This window comes from Myotis nattereri (assembly GCF_964212035.1).
Source record: "Myotis nattereri genome assembly, chromosome: 4".
Lineage (NCBI taxonomy): Eukaryota > Metazoa > Chordata > Mammalia > Chiroptera > Vespertilionidae > Myotis > Myotis nattereri.
The window spans coordinates 73,942,333-73,961,446 of NC_138079.1; the positions used below are offsets into that span (position 1 = coordinate 73,942,333).

The 19,114-nt window shown below is 37.9% G+C and overlaps 1 protein-coding gene across 1 annotated transcript in view; it reads left to right on the top strand.

Annotated features, from left to right (window-relative positions):
* The window catches only part of PRDM6 (PR/SET domain 6), a gene marked incomplete at its 5' end in the record, with an annotated part of 99,609 nt that overhangs the window by 36,095 nt on the left and 44,400 nt on the right, over positions 1 to 19,114 (top strand). The window lies entirely within an intron of this gene.

Below are 19,114 nucleotides of genomic sequence, written 5' to 3' on the forward strand. Positions count from 1 at the left end.
CATGATTTTTCTGTTGAAGTTTCAATGTAGCGTCTCTGTAGTAATGAAGGGCCAAAAAGCCTGGCAGTGACCAGTGGACCACTACTATTTGGATGAGCATTTTCTCTGGGCTTAGCCAATTAGTTATGGAAATGGTCTTATATCAGCCACCACCATCCCTGGGTTTGGACACACTCTCAGAACCAGTCCAGTTCTTTTAAGACATTACCAGTTCTTGAATTTCATTTTAACCAAGTTTTGTCTGTTTAAGGAAGATACACCTCCTGGATAACAGGTGATACATATTCCTAATTTTTTCTTAGAATGTAGGAAATAAGATGAATTTTAAGGAGACTATTTCTAGCCAATAACAGGAATTTCTAAAGGTTTCCTACCAGTCCCTACCTTGGTTGCCAAGAAAGAAACCTTTTAGCTACTCACTTGATCCTAGCCTCCCAAGCGTTATTGTATTGATCATAATCATTAATAAGCTTTTTATGTTGTATGTGACAGACACAAAATAGTTTCTTCGATTGGTATAAGGAAAGTTGGCAAATGTTTATTGTTTCTGTTGTTTTGGTACAAAAAACTTAGCAAATTTAACTGAAAACTCAGACTTGCAAAATTTATACAAAAGACCTCACCCTATTTTCAAAGCTCACTTTCTTTTACTGCTTTTCACCAGACACACTGGGAAGATCTGACAGTTGAGGTGGAAGGAAAAAAAATCAAGAGGTTGAGAAAAAGTTCTCATGTTGAATTCTTAGAACTGTAAGCTTGAGGGTAAAAGATCTGGAAAATGGAGAAGCGACCACTTACTTGGGGTTACAAAAATGAAAACATTGTTAGTTGTGAGACTTAATACTTCTCAAGGTTTGTTAACTTTTAAATCTATGCCTGGAAAGATGACAGATGAAAGTAAAGCAAAGGATTTTGATCCTAAATCAGAACTTTTAGAGAAATGATATTCTAAGAGTTTCCTCAGGAAATATGTTACTATGGAGCAGTGTAGGATCATATCAAACCCAGGACGTGGCATACAGATTATCATTGATAAAGTGCAGTAAGAGCCTCCTGAGGTAGGCCTTAGAGCTGTAGGTCTACCCCAAAGCCACTGACTCTAGGTGTCTGGAAAACACCTTGTATTACAAGCAAGCACAACAGCATTTGAAGACATGAAATGAAGCTGTTTGTGTGACCTTCCCAAGCATCTTTCTTCCTTTTAGGGCTGTGCTAGGAATGAGCCATCATGTGCTCAGGAAGGACCTGCGTGGTGATAACATCATGAATAAGGCCTTAGCAACCATGCAGGTCATTCAAAGCCTCACTGTGCTTTGTGTGACTTTGGACAAATAACTTTTAATTTTCCTTAGCTTCCTTTTTCTCCTTTGTAAAGAGAGGAATACAAATCTTACCTAGCTAACTTTGATTCGTTATCTAAATTTCGTAGCATGTTGGTTGTCACATAGTAGGTTCTCTGTAAATGTATTCTTCCCTTTATTGCATTAAACAATTTTAGAGTATGAAGTTCTGTTTCACTTAGGATCTAAGCCAGAAAGAATCAGAAAATCCAGCATTTCAAACCTAAGCAATTCTAGTTTATAAAAATAGCATCTGAACTGGCTGCAGCCTACCCGCTCACCCTCCCTCCCTCCTGTCCTCCTTTTTTCCCTCCTCTCTTTATCTCTTTCTCACCAGCACTTAGCTCTGAAACACATCTTGAAGAATCAGGAAACTCTCAAGCATGGGGAATAACTAATTTCTTAATACACGGCAGTGCACGAATGTTTTTGGATTACAACCAGGCACAGGGGGTCTCTTTTTGTAATGGCTTTACTTAAATGCTCTCATTTATTTAAGGATATTGTTTAAACGATAAAGTCTATGTGTTCCATTAAAGTGTTTATAGTATTAAGAGATTAAAAATTGCATTTGAGCCAAATGATAGTCAATAAGCCGTTAGTAATTTTCCCAAGAGATCGTCTGAGAAGCTTTACGGCTGTAAAGTTGCACGTGTATTTTTTCATTCTTAGTAACATACAGTATTTGCTGCTACTATACTCTGTTTATTATGTTAAAAGAGCCTCATTCTTAATATTAACAGCATTTGCTGTGTGCCAGGTATTGTTCTGTATACTTTGCTCACATTATCCATCTAAATCCTCGAATCATCCCTTTGAGGGTAGTTTAATTAGTTCCATTTTAGACATCAAAAACTGAGGCCCCGAGAGGCTAAATCTATTAAACATCATGATGTATTGTAGTCATAAATTTTAATATCTGTCTTTCTCAGACTGAATAAAAGCAGCGTGGGATCAAAGGTCATGTCTGACTCAAATGTACATCCTCAAGTTTTGATAAATATTTGATGAATGAACAATGATGATAGGAATTATTTTTTGATATTGAAGAGCTGTTATGGTGCCTTGTACAATGTCAAATGTTTTGCATAGAGGATGACTTAGGTTTGCATCTCAGCTTTGTTCCCTAATATAAGTGTGTTGAGTGAGTTGCTTAGCCTTTCTGTGTCTCAGATGCCTGAAAGGCAAAATGGACATAACGATACTATATTTTTTGAGGTTTAAATGAGTTAATACTTATAAAGCACTCAGGACAGTGCCTAGTACAGAACAAGCAGTCTATAAGTAAATATTAGCTATCATTATTATTTCCAACTTGGGCATGTCTCATTCCAAAGTATGCACTCTTCTTATAGCACCCCTGTCTTTCTTTTTAAGATGTATTTGCATATTTAAAAATAAAAATTGTGTATTTTACATGTACAACATAATTTTATATATGTTATATAAAGTGAAATTATTACAATAGCCAAACTGAATTGCATACCTTCTCCTCACCATTTTTTGGTATGGAGTGAGCGGACCTGAAATCTACTAGCATATGTCAGTGTTCGACACTGTAAAAGTATAGTCATGATGTGTGCACATTAGCTTTCTGGATGTCCTACTTTATTTTTAAAAAATCTATTTATTCTTTGCTGAAGTGTTTAGACATCATGTATACAGCTAAGTACTTCAGTATACAGCTCCACACACACACAGAAGCCCATTGCACCTAATTGTACCTAACAAAATTAGCAATAATCCCTCCATCTAATATTCAGTCCATTTTCAGTTTCCATTTTTACAATAGTAAAAAATGTCCTTCTACAGTTACTTAGATTCAGGACCAATTTTTTGGTAAGAATACTTCATAGAAGGGACCATGTCCTTCACATTGCATGACCTGGTGGGGTTCATCATAACTAGCTGTCCCACTGCTAGCATCAACAAGGTGTAGCTGTGTGGTACAGGTGACAGCCTGGTTGTTCCAGTATAAAGTTTTTCCTTTCTCCTTATAACCAACAAGTAGTCAGTCGTTGGCACCCTGCAAATGTCTAGTTCTCATGCACCTTTCTTCTGGAGTCTTAGCATCAGTTGATGACCATAGCTGGACTCAATTATTTCATTAGGGATTGCAAAATAGATGTTTTTGGATTCTGTCATTTCTTCTACACTCACTTAGCTGGAAGGGGTCTGACATCAGTTGGATACTTTGAAATATCATTTGTGTAGGAAAGGCACAATAACTGTCTCCTCCTTCCCCTTTAATTACCATTAGAGAAAGAGAGAGTTTATGCACATGCTATTTCCAATGGATGCTAATTATTTTCTAAGGGTTTTCTCTCTCTTTCTTAAAAAAATATTTTTCTTTATTGTTCAAAATATTACATATATCTCCCTTGTTCTCCCCTTTGGCCCTCTCCAACCCGCACCTGCCCTCCCTCCCCTAGGCCTACTGCGCTATTGTCTGTGTCCGTGGGTTATGCATATATGCACATAAGTTCTTTGGTTTATCTCTTCCTGTCCTCCCCCCTCCCCTTCCCTCTGAGATTCGTCAGTCTGTTGCATGCTTCCATGTCTCTGGATCATCTTGAAAACGTTCATGTAGAGAGACCCAAATTTCCTTTGTTTATTCCCGGAGCTAACTTCCTACGTTGTGATCTTTTCAGCACTGAAAATGCCGTTCATTAACACATGGAGTGCATAAATGTGGAGAAACACCTCGGGCCCTCAGAATTAGAATTATTTCTGGCTCAGCCTTCACATAAGGCTAAACAAATTCCTCTGTCCAAGTAACAATGAGTTATGTGGGTTTTTTTTTGTTTGTTTCCTCTTTCTAACTTGTATCAAAGAGAAGTTTCTAAATCTTGGATGTTCTGTAAGTACCTTCTAATGGGTTTCCTTGTTTAGTTTTTCACAAGAGTAGGTATATCATCCCATATCTCTGGTTGAGCACTCTCAAAGTGTGTTGACATTTCAGGAAGCTTTGAATGTTTCTAAATGCATCAGAGTTTTGGGCCGAGTGGTTGGCCCAGACTCAGAAATATGCTACTCAAGACAGTTTCCAAGGATGATTTCTAATGATAAAATTGTGGCTGTCTGTGTACACACACACACACACACACACACACACACACACACACACACACGTGTCTGTGCAGGTCAGTTATCTCTTACAAACCCTTGCCATTGTCTTATTATTGTAGAGGTTTTAATTGTTTATTAAAACATTTTGCTCCCAGATGTAGTATTCACTTTTTGTTATTTTTTTCTGTTTTGCTAAGATATAGGTATTATATCTTTACAGTTGTTGAAGTTTGATAAACCTTACATGTTATCTTTCACAAACATTATCTAGAAGACCATTTCCTGATGAACAGAACCTTTTGTCCATCCAATTCTCCTTGCTCATGAAGTGTACAGGGTACCTATAATTATCTCCCTAATAAAGGGCCTTGTGAGGAAAGAGGGCACATTAATATTGATACACAGTTTATGTTTTGAAAAGAAGATACAAAGCCAGCGACACCTAGTGTGGGACGGCTGTGAATGTGGAATCAAAACGAAAATTACTTGATTGTAGAAATAGTGTTCTCCTTTGTCGTCACCTCCTTTTCCATTTAAAATAAGGTATCTTATTATTATAGGCTACGAATTTTGCCAAACTTAGGAGAGAGTAGTAGGAATCTTATATACATTTTTTCTATACAAACGTGTGTTTCTCCTCTGAGAGAAATAACCACTTTTGCTAGTACAAGTCATCTCCTGTTGAGATGGAATCAGGGTCAAAACTTCTGCCATAGAAAAGGGGAAAAAATAATTCTGGTAGTTTACTCACATCCTTGAGGGGGGGGGGGGAAAGACAAAAGGACAAAAGGATAAAACACAACCAAAATATCCTTTTTCATTAAAAGTCAGAATTAGCATTGCAAATACAATTCAAATTTCAGAGCTGTCACTTAGGGCAAACCTTTTGATAAATTGGATCTTGATATTTACAAAATCTATTAAAATACAACCAATGGTGTGTTTGTTTACATGTTGACAAGATGATATACACCCTGAAGGTCAGGGGTGATGTGAACTGTTTATGGTGTTCTTGTCAAAGTAGTTAAAAAAAAAAGGAAGGGGCGGCTGTTTAAAGAGTTTTGATGGAATAATGGCTTCACCACAAGTGTGACAGCAAATGAGAGGATCATCTTGAAAAAGTTCAATTGGACTGAAACAAAAATCTGTTGATGTTTATCAATCAAAAGAAAAAAAAAAAGAGGGAAAGTTTTTCTTTTTTCCATAGCATGCTAAAAAATACTGGCAGCTCAAATGGAAAAATAAATAGTGAAATTAAACAGAAAACTATTGATTTAACTTCTTGGGTGGTTTATCACATGCCACAGTGAACTTTTCATTCTGTCTTGCCATTTATTAATTACCCTCTTTTAATCAAACCAGTTAAGGATCACTTTACAAACTTTTGGGATACTTCTGTATAAAGAGTTCCAACAACTCAAAGTCACTTTGTCCTATTACCAAATATCTTTCTCATATTGTCAGTCAAGATTTAGCTCTTTCCCCTTGTAAAACTCAAAAATGTATCTGAAAATTAAATGTGGGGTTTATGTAATATTTTTTCTAGTTTGAATTTACCACTGCATTTTGATTCCCCCCCTTCTCTCTCTCTCTCTCTCTCTCTCTCTCTCTCTCTCTCTCTCTCTCTCTCTCTCTCTCTCATACTGGGTTTAATTATTGGAGATTTTAGCTCTAAAAGAATGTGGATGCATTCAAAGTCAGTTAAGTTTTTCAGTTGAGGTGTTTATTTTAGTACTTCAAATTAGCATCTAGAAGAAATGGAATAAAAATTGTAATTTCAAGAGAATAGATTAACCTTATTTTAATGAAGAGGGTTGGTACAGTCAGTGAACAAAAATATGCATTGGTATAAGTAGGTGGATTTAGATGTTATATTCCTGCAATCTGCTTAGAAAACATTTTAATTTATATATATTTGAAATTACAGTAGGAAACACAGAAAGCTAATTTATGGGCATGTTTGAATTTATTTTTGAAAGGAACTGAAATTTTTCATGTGTTTGTTATAAAATAGATTAATTAAATGAAATTAAGTCTGAATAACTGTGAACACATAAAAATTATTAATTTCATATTTTCACCAATAATTTCTAGTATAAGACTGCTGCCAAATAGTATGTGGTTTAGATCCCAGGAATTAATTCTTTGAGTATATTGCAATTAATTGATTCATCTCCAGTTACTATTCAGTGTGCATAGTTGTGTGATAGGATGTTATAGAAGACAGTGTTTGTTATTTTTTTTTCTTTTGTTAATCCTAACCCTAGGATATTTTTTTTCATTGATTTTTGGAGAGAGTGGAAGGGAGAGAAACATCGAATGTGAAAGAGACACATTGATTGGTTGCCTCCCGCACGCCCTTGACCTTGACCAGGAATTGAACCATGACCCTTGGGTGTACAGGGCTGATGCTTGAACCATTTAGCATACTGGCTAGGGCAAAGACAGGGTTTTAAGAAGATGATCACATTGCAGGGACATTTAACCTGCAGTGATTGACACATTCAGCCTCCACAGGCAATAAGGACAGCCAGATCTTTCAAAATAAACGCATAAAAGGGGCAAAAAAAAAAAAATTCTTTAAGAAAAAACTCCCAAATCCCTGTTCTCCTTAAGTAATTCAGCTTTGGCTAAAAACAAATTTCTGTGGTTGTCTTGATGTAAAGATCGTGGTCACCCCAGAATTAGCCGTTGTTAAATAGTTTGCATAGACTGGAAACCATAGTGAAGTAAAATATATGAAAGTATTTTGAAAACATTAAAGTCCTACACAAATGCAAAGTGTTATATGAACACGAATGAAGCCACCTTGGCCTATGTGCATGTAAACCGTTTTTCTCATCCTATTTAATGAAGGCTTAGAAATCATTAACTCAGATACCAGTGTTAGTGGAAAGTCTTTAAGGCAGTATTGGGTTGTGAAACTCGCCATCCTGAAACAGCTAAGGCTGTTCCCCCAAACAAAACCAAAACAAAGCAGGCATCCCTGGCTACCAGAGTGAATGCAGAGGTTTCTTCCTGAGGTGGCTCCACTCCGTGCACATGGCCAGGGTTGCAGCTCAGCTTTATATTTAAGGCCTGTGCATTCAAGAACACTTCAGGGTGTGTCCATTAGTGGTTGCTATAGATGGGATGTTGGAAATGCAGCATTACCCCAAGCTACTTTTAACTTCCTAGTCCAGAGCCCCAGGAACTATTTCTAAGCCACTAAACTATTACTAATGCTGATTAATCACCCCTGACGGCTTTGAAATAAAACAAATGCTTTAAGAATTAAAGTCTCTGTGTCTCATTATCAAACTTATTAAGTCATCGCGAACTGCTGCATTTTGGATGAAATTTTAAATTCCTAGGACTCTATTCATGAACATTCACACCCCCCAACACATACATATTTATCTGGGTTACACAAATATTAAAATAACCAGAGCAATCTATTTGGACAGCCGAGGTCAACATAATTATTTTAGGGGTTCATTTGTTTGTTTTGTTAACTGTCACACTGCCTTGGAATGTTTTTTTTTTAATTTTTATTTTCATTCTCCTTAAGTAAAGAAAATTCAAGTATTAAAATTATATTTCAGATGGTCTAAGGCTATGCTCGGCAAACTGTGGCTTGCGAGCCACATGTGGCTCTTTGGCCCCTTGAGTGTGGCTCTTCCTAAGCCTTAGGAGTACCCTAATTAAGTTAATGACAGTGTACCTACCTATATAGTATAAGTTTAAAAATTTGGCTCTCAAAAGAAATTTCAGCCGAAACCGGTTTGGCTCAGTGGATAGAGCGTCGGCCTGCGGACTGAAGGGTCCTGGGTTCGATTCCGGTCAAGGGCATGTACCTGGGTTGCGGGCACATCCCCAGTAGGAGATGTGCAGGAGGCGGCTGATCGATGTTTCTCTCTCATCGATGTTTCTAACTCTCTCTCTCTCTCCCTTCCTCTCTGTAAAAAATCAATAAAATATATTAAAAAAAAAGAAGAAATTTCAATCATTGTACTGTTGATATTTGGCTCTGTCGCCTAATGAGTTTGCCGACCACTGTCTTAGGTCTTACAATAAAAATGAAACTTTCGTGTTTGACTAAGTCTCACTGTTCTGCTAGACATGCATGGTGTTTGCAGAGGTCCCTGAAGTGGCCTTGACTAGGTTTCCAGTGAGACTTTCAGGGAAGACTTCAATATAAAGCTGTATTTCCAGCCTCATCCCACTTTGAATTCAGACTTTTATCTCCTTTGGGGAATCGTTGCATTTACAAATTTTAAGACTATGATCATAAGACTAATACAACATTGAATGTATTTTTTTGCTTGTTATAACGTGAACTACAGAGGCTTAAAGTGAATCACACCACTTCTATTTTATTTCTGCCCTGTTTTAATGTGAGTATAGGATTCACATTGGCCAAGAATGGCAGTAGAAATATGACATTATTCACCCAATCCAGTGGACTGTTTTACCATGTAGATACCTAGGAGACCAATCAACGTGTTTCTAATGGTTATTATTTGTTTTGTAGAAAGAATGAAAATGTAAAAACAAACAAACAAACAAACAAACAAACAACACCAACTAGCTAGAAACTAATTAACTAGTAAATATAATAGATTACAAATATATTTTAGTACATTTGACTCTATTTGGGAACATTTTGGCTACAGTTTTTCTTTTTAATTTTAATCTTTTTTTTTGTGGGGAAGAGGCTGGGTATGTAATGTTATTTGGATTTTTTTCCATTTGCTTATAGTGCTATTAAAAGTAGCACTGAATATTGCTGATCATATTTATGCTAAACTTAGAGCAAGAGAATCCATATTGCAGGGTATTCTGTTTCCTTATAATTTTCTAGCTGCCATTCTTTTTGATACTATTTTTTGATGTTCTCTCTCTGTCTGCCCCCTCTGCTCTTCTCACATGCTCAGAGTTCTGCCAGCAAAGTGTGCATGGGAACCTAAGCAGCTGAGGGGCACCCCAAATTCATAGCATGTTGCTGTGATAAAAGCCCACATGTTGCAGCCAGTCTTCTGGGGCTCCAATTTGAGCTCCATCACTTTCTAAATAACCCTATAATCTTGTGCAAGTTACTTCTCTTCATGCTTCAGTTTCCCATCTGTGAAATAGGTGTATGGATGGCTGTGAGGAGGAAGGGGTATGATATATGGTGCACCTTTGGAACCATCCCTGGCAAAATTAATAACTAGATAGGCATTTGCTGTCATTTCCCAGTATGCTCATTTCCCCGTCACGTGAACGTTCGTGTGCACAGTAGGATGAGGATAAAGGGGCCTAAATTGGGAGTCCAGAACCCTGAGGTCTGGACCTGGTTCTGCTCTGATTTAGTGTGTAAGGTGACTGTACAAATCACTCTAGGAATCCTGGGATCATCAAATATTTTTAATTTAAAAGAGACTTTTAACATGACCCCGACATTTTACTAATGGATATACAAACCAGGAGATCCACAGAGCTTGAAATTACTTGCATCTAGTACATCAAACCCATAATTTTATAAGTATTATCGCTTATGATGAGGCTAACCTGAAAAATTGATTTAAAGAAGAATATTCAATACATAATGGTACCGATAGTGTAAAGAGAAAGCAAAAATAATTTATGTCAATGCCGAGGTGAGGGAAATCCTGCCTACTCCAAGTTTCAGATATGGAGAGAGAACTGGATGATGGCCTACATGGTTTTCTATAATTAAAGATTTTTTTTTTCGTTCATGATTATATGGCCAAAGATTTAAAAAACTTTGTAGGCCCAAGTTTTTCCTAGTCTAGTAACTTTTAAAAAGTCAGAGCACAGTGAATATTGGTTCAGCATCTGACAGACTCTGGAATCCTAAGTGCAAAAAGAAGCAGTAGTTGTTGGCGATTGCACCAAGTTGAGGGAAGTGTGAAATGCACTTTAGAAGGAAAAGGCAGATATGAAAACCCAAATGTCAGGAATGGCTCTGATAGTGGCGGGTTATCTTATCAAACGCCTATGAACATTTACTCATTCACTTTCAGCCCAGATGGTTAAGCGCCTGTATCATCTCCTCTCCTTATCTGTGTGTACACACAGGTAAACCCGGTTGCACACAGTAGCGCGTGTTTGAAATGTTATAGATATTCTGAATCTGTTTTATTCGAGTCATGCTTTAGGGCTCTGGGGAAGCTGGATGCTTTAAGGAGAACTGTCAAAAAGTTTTCTTAAAGCAAAGCCGACATCATCAGAATGTTCAGGATTTGGGCGTATTAGACATCACGTGTTTGGTTTGCCCCTCCTCCTGCTTTTTAAAGTGTACTGGGTCATTTTTTTAAGTGAATAAAAATGCTAATAATAAATTTACACCTCTTTGACAAATAAGTAAAAGAACAGCTTGTTATTCTCTCCAACTAGGGACCCAACCTGGCCCAAATCAGCTTTAAAGTATAGTATGGAATTGCTCGGTAGGTTCTGAAAGCCACTTTTTTTTTTTTTTTTAGGGTGATCTATAAACTGATCTCCTCCTGGGGACAATACAGGAGGAGTACTGCTTGAAGTTACAGATAAAATTGACTGAAAGCTAGGTCGTGCCATTGTGTTCTTAAATTAGCATCCATCCTCCCCCTCCCCCCCCCCATAATTTTTGTGTTTTTTTGCATGGTGAGCTTGAAAGAGAGGAGAGTGTGGGCCCTAGGGCCTTTGATATTCTTGAACGGGTCTTCAGAGAATTGTTTCTTGATTGACACATGCTGAACCCATCTTTGGTGAAATAGGCGTCACTCAGTGTGTGCAGGCTGTGTGGACCCTGGTGACTTAATTTTATAAAGTCACTGCATCTCCTATTTTGAATGTAATGACTGATCCAACTGGTCCTTAAAATGGGAACTTCAGGACTTTGGGTTGTTATAGGCACAGAGTTGACTTGAAAGATAATAGAGATTTGGAACCAACATGAATTGAACTGAATAGGAGAGAAAGGAGCATGAGGGTTGGGCAGGGTGATGGGGAGGACCACCTGGAAGGAGGAAGGGTTTGGGTTAGGGTTAGGCAAAAAGGAGCTTCAGGAATAGTCTGCATTTGAGATAAAGTACTCAAAACTGGGTTATAAAACCAAGGAAATAAAACCATGAGAAGCACCATAGAATTTGTACTTTAACTCAATAGCAATATTAGTTTCTATAATTGCCCTTGTAACAACAACCAGAGTTAACCCTAAAAAACAATTGACTTCATTTTTACAATTTGTTTGTGAAAAGATGCTGACATAATTGTAGCTCTTACTGCAAACTGCAGTAAACCCTGAATGTAATTTTTTTAAAAAAGGAACTGTGCAATTGGTAGTCATAGCTGATATCAAACCATTTAAAAATATTCTAAGCACTGTTGCAAGCTCATAGACCTCCTAAGTGACATAATTTCAGATCATAATTATTTAATAATTACTGTGGCTTGTGAAAAAAATTAGTTAAGTTCTAAGATATAGTAACATCTGTAACTTGACATTGTCTATGCTTGGCCAAATCGACTTGCCTGTATTTTCTTTCACAAAACATTTGGTCTCAATTGTAGTTTTCTTTCTTTAAAAAAAAAAAGTTCAGAAAAAGTTCAAAATGACATGATGAAATATATATTTGTTTGGAAAAATGATCTGGTTATTACTCTGGCAGCTATCTTAAATTTTTAGGGTTATGTGATATAGTTTTTATATTAATACCATCTTTGAAATTTATTTACGTGATGTAACAGCTCCAATGGTTGCATTACATCCTTGAAAGCAAAAATGTACAAACTAGCCAAGATTTATGCAATGTCTAAGCGAGACAAAATTATTTAAGTAAAAAGATATTGGGTTTTAATTATGCCATTTAGAATTTGACATGTATTTAATTTATGGAAAAAGAAATTCAAAGATGGTTTATAGAACAAAAATACTCTTACCTAATAAAAAGGTGGCAGATATCTTCATAAGGCTACATCATTTTGCTTTCTAAAGAGAGCAAAGTTCTGAGAAATGGGTTTTATGAATGAAACAATCTTTGTATGCAGTCCTCCCTATGGTGCATGGAAACGTTATTTCATTTACTCTTGCTCGGACTTTGGTTTGTAAATAGTTTACTAATCAAGAGAAGGCAAGGTGTTAGTTCTTAAATACATTATAATTATAGGTATGATTGTTTCTGAAGTTATTTATTGGCCTAATCTTTCATCAGACATGTCCCTTCTTTCAAATTGAATCTCAGATTCTAAGTTAAATGTTTTTGTAAAAATAAAGTCAATTATTTTTTAGGGCTACTTCTGCTAGTTACTCTATTGAGAGAGAAAAGTATAAATCCTGTGAAGCTTCTCATGATTTTACTTTCTTGCTTTTATGACCCAGTTTTGAGTAATTATATCCCAAACTTAGAATTGTTTTGTAAAATAATTTTAAAAATCCACATACATACACATACACATACACACACATATATACAGGGTGTCCCAAAAATAAGAATGTATATACACTTTGAATAATGATCAATTCCACTGGGTTTAACATCTGAAAAGAAAGAAACTTTGGAATTATTATTCAAAGCATGTATACATTTTTGGGGGAGATATATATATATATATACATATATATATATATATGAAATTCTGATTGTTTTGAGGATGTAAAACTAATATTATTTTTCCCCTTTAAACTATTACTTTAACTTAAAATGAAATCCAATGTGAGCCAATGAAGTAAAACTGAGATGACTTAGAAATTTATTTTCAAGTTTGAATGTACCTCAATTCATATTTCAAACATTATCGGATACCTTGGCATTTATATTTTTATTTCAAAACAATTGTATAGAGTTTTTTAGAATTTGTTATTATTTGACACTTTTAGTATTTTATAATACAGGATCACTGAAACTACAGAAAAAATAATTTTTATTTTCTAAAATTTCTAGGAATTCTCTTGTAGCTGTGTCGTAGTCACTATTCTTCACTCTTTATATGCCTTATTTCTGTAAATCCTTGCGCAGCCTCTGAGATGATTATTCTCTTTTTACACATCAGAAAACGAACTGGAGATATTAAGTAACATGCTTAACGTCACGCAGCTGAGATTTGATTCCTGCTCTGTCCAATCCCACTTAACACACACAGCCAAGGAATGAAAATCCTCTTGTCATTTTCTTTTGTACTTCGTTTTTCAGAAATATTGAAACCCACAGTAAGAAGCAATAATAATGGTGTTATTTATTGAGAACTTACTATGTGTCAGACACATGCATTATTTCATTTCATCCTCACAAAAGCCCTTTGAAGTTGCATTAACATCTTTCTCATCTTACAAATGAGATAAGTGTTTTGCCCAGGATGACACGGCTCCTAATTGCTGAATCCAAGATTCAGACCCAGGCTGCCTGATTCTGCTCCAATACCCTGTCTCCATTTCTCTGAAATCCAAGTGTATACATTCCACATTGGTATAATTGAGTTCACTTACAATTATGTGGAATTTTAAAACTATAATTGCTTAAGAGTTTTTTTCTTTTTAAAAGAAGTATGTTTCTATTGATTTGAGAGAGAAAGAGAGAAGGAGAGGGAAACATTGCTGTGAAAAAGAAACATCTATCAGCTGTCTCCTGCATACCCCCTACTGGGATCAAGCCTGCAGCCCAGGCATGCGCCCTGACCAGGAATCAAATTGGTGACCTTTTGGTTCATGGGACGATGCTCAATCAACTAAGCCACACTGGCCAGGGCAAGAGTTTATTCTTGAGTTTATTATAGTGTAGAGTTATACACTATAGGTTGGCAGACATAAATTATAATTAAATTTGCACAGTTCTAATGAAAAAGTATGTGACCTACAGTTATGTTATTCTGCCCCCCATTCCCCCCCTTATTGGGCATTGCAATATTATTATTTATATTCTCAAAATCGTTGTGTTATGGCTTTTATTCATCTGGGTTCCAGCAGCTACATACTTACTATTTATTTATTTTTGTTAAACCTCACCAGAGAATATTGTTTTTCATTGATTTTTAGAGGGGGGAGGGAAGAAGGGAGGGGCGGGGGAACAGAGCAAGAGAGAAAAAGAAACATCGATGTGAGAGAGAGATGTGATTGGTTACCTCTAGCACGTGTCCTGACTGGGCCGGGATCGAACCTGCAACCCAGGTACATGCCCTTGACTGGGAATCGAACCCTCTACCCTTCAGTGCTCTGGATGGCACCCTAGTCATTGAGCACACCAGCCAGGGCTCCACATACTTACCTTTAAGACATATTCACATAGTCATCAATTCATAGGATCATAGATGTTGGGCTGAAGGATCTCAGAGATCATCTTCTTAATATCCATACTTCACATCCGAGGACATGCAGAGTCAGATAAAGTGGCTTACTTACATCACAAAGTTAGCATTGCCCAAGTCAGAATTACAACCCAGGATTCCTTATTTGTAGCTCATCTACCAATAACTAATATAAAGGTATGAACCAGAGAAAGGTAAGCAATACTTTAAATATATAAAACCTTTATAGCTTAAAAAGCAAATGATTCCGTTGGATGGACTGATTTAATGTGATTATATACTTTCTTTTTAGTAGGAAAAATGAATGGTGCCATCAAGGTTTTGATCAAAGCTAAATGGGGATGCTTTGGAGTATTAATAACCATTGACTCACTAAATCCAGAATAGGCAGTGGTTAATGTCCACAAAGCTGAAAAACTGAGCTGCCCGATGTGATCTGGCCCACTCACAGGATGTCTAACCTAAAAATATCAGCCTTATGAAATAAATCACCAAAGAACTCCATTCCAGTGGTCCTGGAAATATGGTCAGAGATTTAGGCGTAACCAATACATCAAAACAGTTGCAATCAAATACAAAGTGAAAATGTGGTAAAAGGAGCATAGGAAGCTCAGGGTAAAAATGAGACCAATTCAGAGACCAAAGAAACTTACCAGTTTTTGAAGAGCACCTCCTGAAACGTACATAAAACACCCCCAAGAATTCTAGCTCTTCCACGCATGCCCTTATCTCCTTTTTACTTCATCCAGTACTGCCCTTCTCTACGAATGTATGGAATTTTGCAGTTGTGTGTGCATGTGTGTGCACACACATGCATGTGTGAACACACCCCCTTTGAGAATCTACTGAAATCTATGGACTTAGATATAAATACATCATTTTCTTGAAATTTTAGGGTGTTTGTGGCCCTGTCTGAAACCTCTCTGTGGATCCTAGTGTAAGAGGTCTCTTTCTGTTCTTTCTTTGGAAATAAATGCTTCCTGTGGAAAGAAGTGAATTCTAAGTCTTGTCTAAAAATGAGGAAGTGTACAGGTTATAACAATGTGGTAATTAGATGGTTGCCTTTCTTGGTGTTGACATTAGTCTTTCCTTTGCTAACCAGAGGATTTGCAGACCTCATACCCCAGACATTCAGGTTTGTTGGGTCTCTTGCTTGGATTTCCGAGGAATCTTGCCTCATGGACTTGACTGCCTGTCCAGGAACACAGGACCGTCTCTTGGTGAGACAGCGCCGTGTGCCAGTGCCAGCTGCGTGAAGGGAGCTTTATCAGCAAGCCCAAACCAGGGCTGAGGAGATGCCTGGGCCACTTCCGCTTTTTGAGGCCCTTGATATATGGAAAAATGGAAAAGAATACCCAAACAGGGTTACAAAAACAGAGATATACTTTGAATGTTTACCTTTAACAACTTACTGCTTTCAATACCAGAAAGATATGATTGTGCTATTCATACGTTAATTACAGGATTTATAAAAATGTTAATTTATGGCTCACTTCAGGCAGTGTGGTCCAGTCAAAGGACCCACGGTTGGGGTGTGTAAAGAAGGCCTCCTATTAATCCTGTCAATCTGTCTGTGATTGTATGTATAACCTCATTTGAAAATCACTTCAAAGGCCCACACTGAGGCTCTTCATGGACTGGCCCTGCTGGCATGCCCTGGAGAGGATTCGCAGAAAGCTCTTCTGCAGGAGGCGCTGGGGTGGCCCTGTCACCAGAATCCCCACCTTCTCCCCTGAGCCCACCTCCTGAGGAGGCTTGTCCTCTTGTCCTGAACTGCAGGGACGCAGTCAGACCTCAGCCTGGCGCTGTCCGAGGACCCAAACGGACCACGTGTGCCACAGGAAGTCCCAGGATGGTCATTTGTCCTCCCAGGATGACTTCAGCACTTGTCATGGTTCTTTGAATTTCTTTCAAAGGGCATTATGCCCCCATTCAAGCCTCACTTGAAGGTAAAGCTCAAAATGCAAATAATCTTTCTGGGAGTAGCACCTTGACCTAGGTTCCTGGGCTAGGAGTAAATCTCAGCTACTGGGATCCTGGTGCACGTGAGCACTGGACCCCGTGGAGAGGGACTGACGCAGGATGGAGGGTAGAAAGAGAGTCACGTACAGGGAAGGCTAGGAGGAGCAACAATAACCCTCAGCAGGGGGCAATTTGGGGAGTTGGGATGGGAGGAGGGACCAACATTGGCAGAGAGGCAGGTATGTGCCAGGCTCTGAGTAGCCTCTGGCCTTGCCATTATCTGAAGTCTTCATCCAACTGTTTTGCAGTGGACTCAACCTTTCAGAGACTGTTGGGCATTTGTAAAGAAACTTAAGTGTTCTACAAGATAAATATGTGAAGGTGATGGATGTGTTAATAATATGTGGGGGTGATCCTTTACAATGTATAACATAGCAAATCACCATGATGTACACTTCAAATATCTTAGTTTTATTTGTTAATTATATCTCAATAAAACTGGGGGGGAAAGCCCAAAGAACTGGAAAAGATAAGTGTTAATTTTAGCCAGTGAGGCAAAGAACACTTCTTCAAGTAATGTTGCATCCCTTAAAATTCTCCCAGTTGGATTTCCAACTCTGCTTGGCTGTGTTGGCCTGCCCAGAGAGCAGACAGACATGGTCCAGCCCTTAAGGCTTGGGTATCCTTTCATCTGTATCCTTGTGACTATCCATCCTTTCATCTACCTATCCATCCACCTACTCACCCATCCATCCATCCATCCATCCATCCATCCATCCATCCATCCATCCATCCATCCAATCAACCAACCAACCAACCAACAATCAAACAAACCAACCATCCAACCAACCAACACACATTTATTGAACACCAGGCACCTATAGTAAGCTAAGGTCTGTGTTAATTGCTAGGGATACTGTGTGGCAAATAAGACAGATTTTATCTTTGTCCTCATTGAGGTTATAGTCTGGCAGATTTTAATCAAGTGTTTACTTAATGCTACCTTCACAGTCCAGAATTTGTTTAAATAACTAGTTTTAACTCGTTATGTTCTGTTGTTCTTTTTATAAAATTATAATGGATTACCCTTCCCATACCTAGTAATCTAATTCTAGACATCAACTGTCCAAAATTTGAGTGGGGAAAAATCTACAGATTGTGGTGCTAGAATAAATGTCTCCTGATTTATATGTGTATCTCTCCTACTGAACTATAAATTATTTGAGGGTAGGGACTGGGACTTAAGTTTTTAATGCCCTGCATTAAGCGGAGTGGCTGGCACATAGAAGCTGCTTACAAAATGTTTGTTGGAAGAGTGTTGCCTGGAAGGGCAGCAGTGTACCTTCCAGGCTCACCATTACTGCCGTCACATTCTATCCTTGGTACTTCACCTTCTGTATTTTGATAGGGAAGAGACCTATGGCAAACGAGTGTGTTTGTTCAGTCCTCTGTACAACTGTGCAACCCTTCCTTCAAAAAAAATGGTTCAGAGAAGCCCAATCCACCTCTGTCCCATGTCTCTTGTTCCAGGACAAACTCAGCATTTTATTCGGTTTTTCCTGTAAACAGTTATGCTGGGAGGAGAGCAACTTCGGGGCTCTCCCTCGGGACCATGCCTGGCCTGGGCCAGTTGTCACCCGCAGATGCTCCCTTTCTGGCGCACTGTGAAACTGAGGGTTCATAGTGTCTCTGCCATTGTCCTGGGATCCTGGGCAGGAAGGTGTAAATCGGGAAATGAGTGTCTCGACTTGACGTAAGGAATGTCTCCTAAATTTAAGACCTGAAAATATGTTTTGTGCCCTGGACAGATGGTCACTTTCCCTCTAATAAAGTGTGTCTGACAATCACACTTTATTGGTGTGGTTAGGAAAAGAATGTCGTAGACTTAGGAAAACATAATAATTTAAAGAGTGACACATTTCAGCGAAGAAATAAAGCTGTAGTCTGCTCTGAAAAGAGAGTAAAACCATAGGAAACCATTACTTCATTGGGACAAATATTTTGTGTCTTCAGAAAGTTCTTACTAAAAAAAACCACGGGTGAGTTCTAGGGCATGGTGTGTGTGTCTGCACATACATGGAAGTTGCCTCTGTCTGATTTTTCAGGGATATTCCCTACTCACTACCATGTAAGCATTTAATACGATTGCTGTCTACATAGCAGTTTGCACCTAGGCTCTGGTCCAAGCTGTTTCTTGGACATCGTGTTCCTCATTAGCTCCCACGTTGAAGTGTAAAACCAGTAACAGTTTCACCAAGGTCTCTATGGTCTTACCTAGAATTTATAAACCGGAAGTTTCCGCTATAGTGAGGGTTAAATAGTACTCCATAGATGCATTGTATGAACCACTGAGAATTCGAGTGTGTGCCACAGTGTGTGAACTAACTTTAGTGTGTTATTTTATAGTTCTCCGGTGCAGAGCTGTTTGGTATACTATTTTGAATAATGTGCAGATCCCATCAGCTCACACTGGTAATATT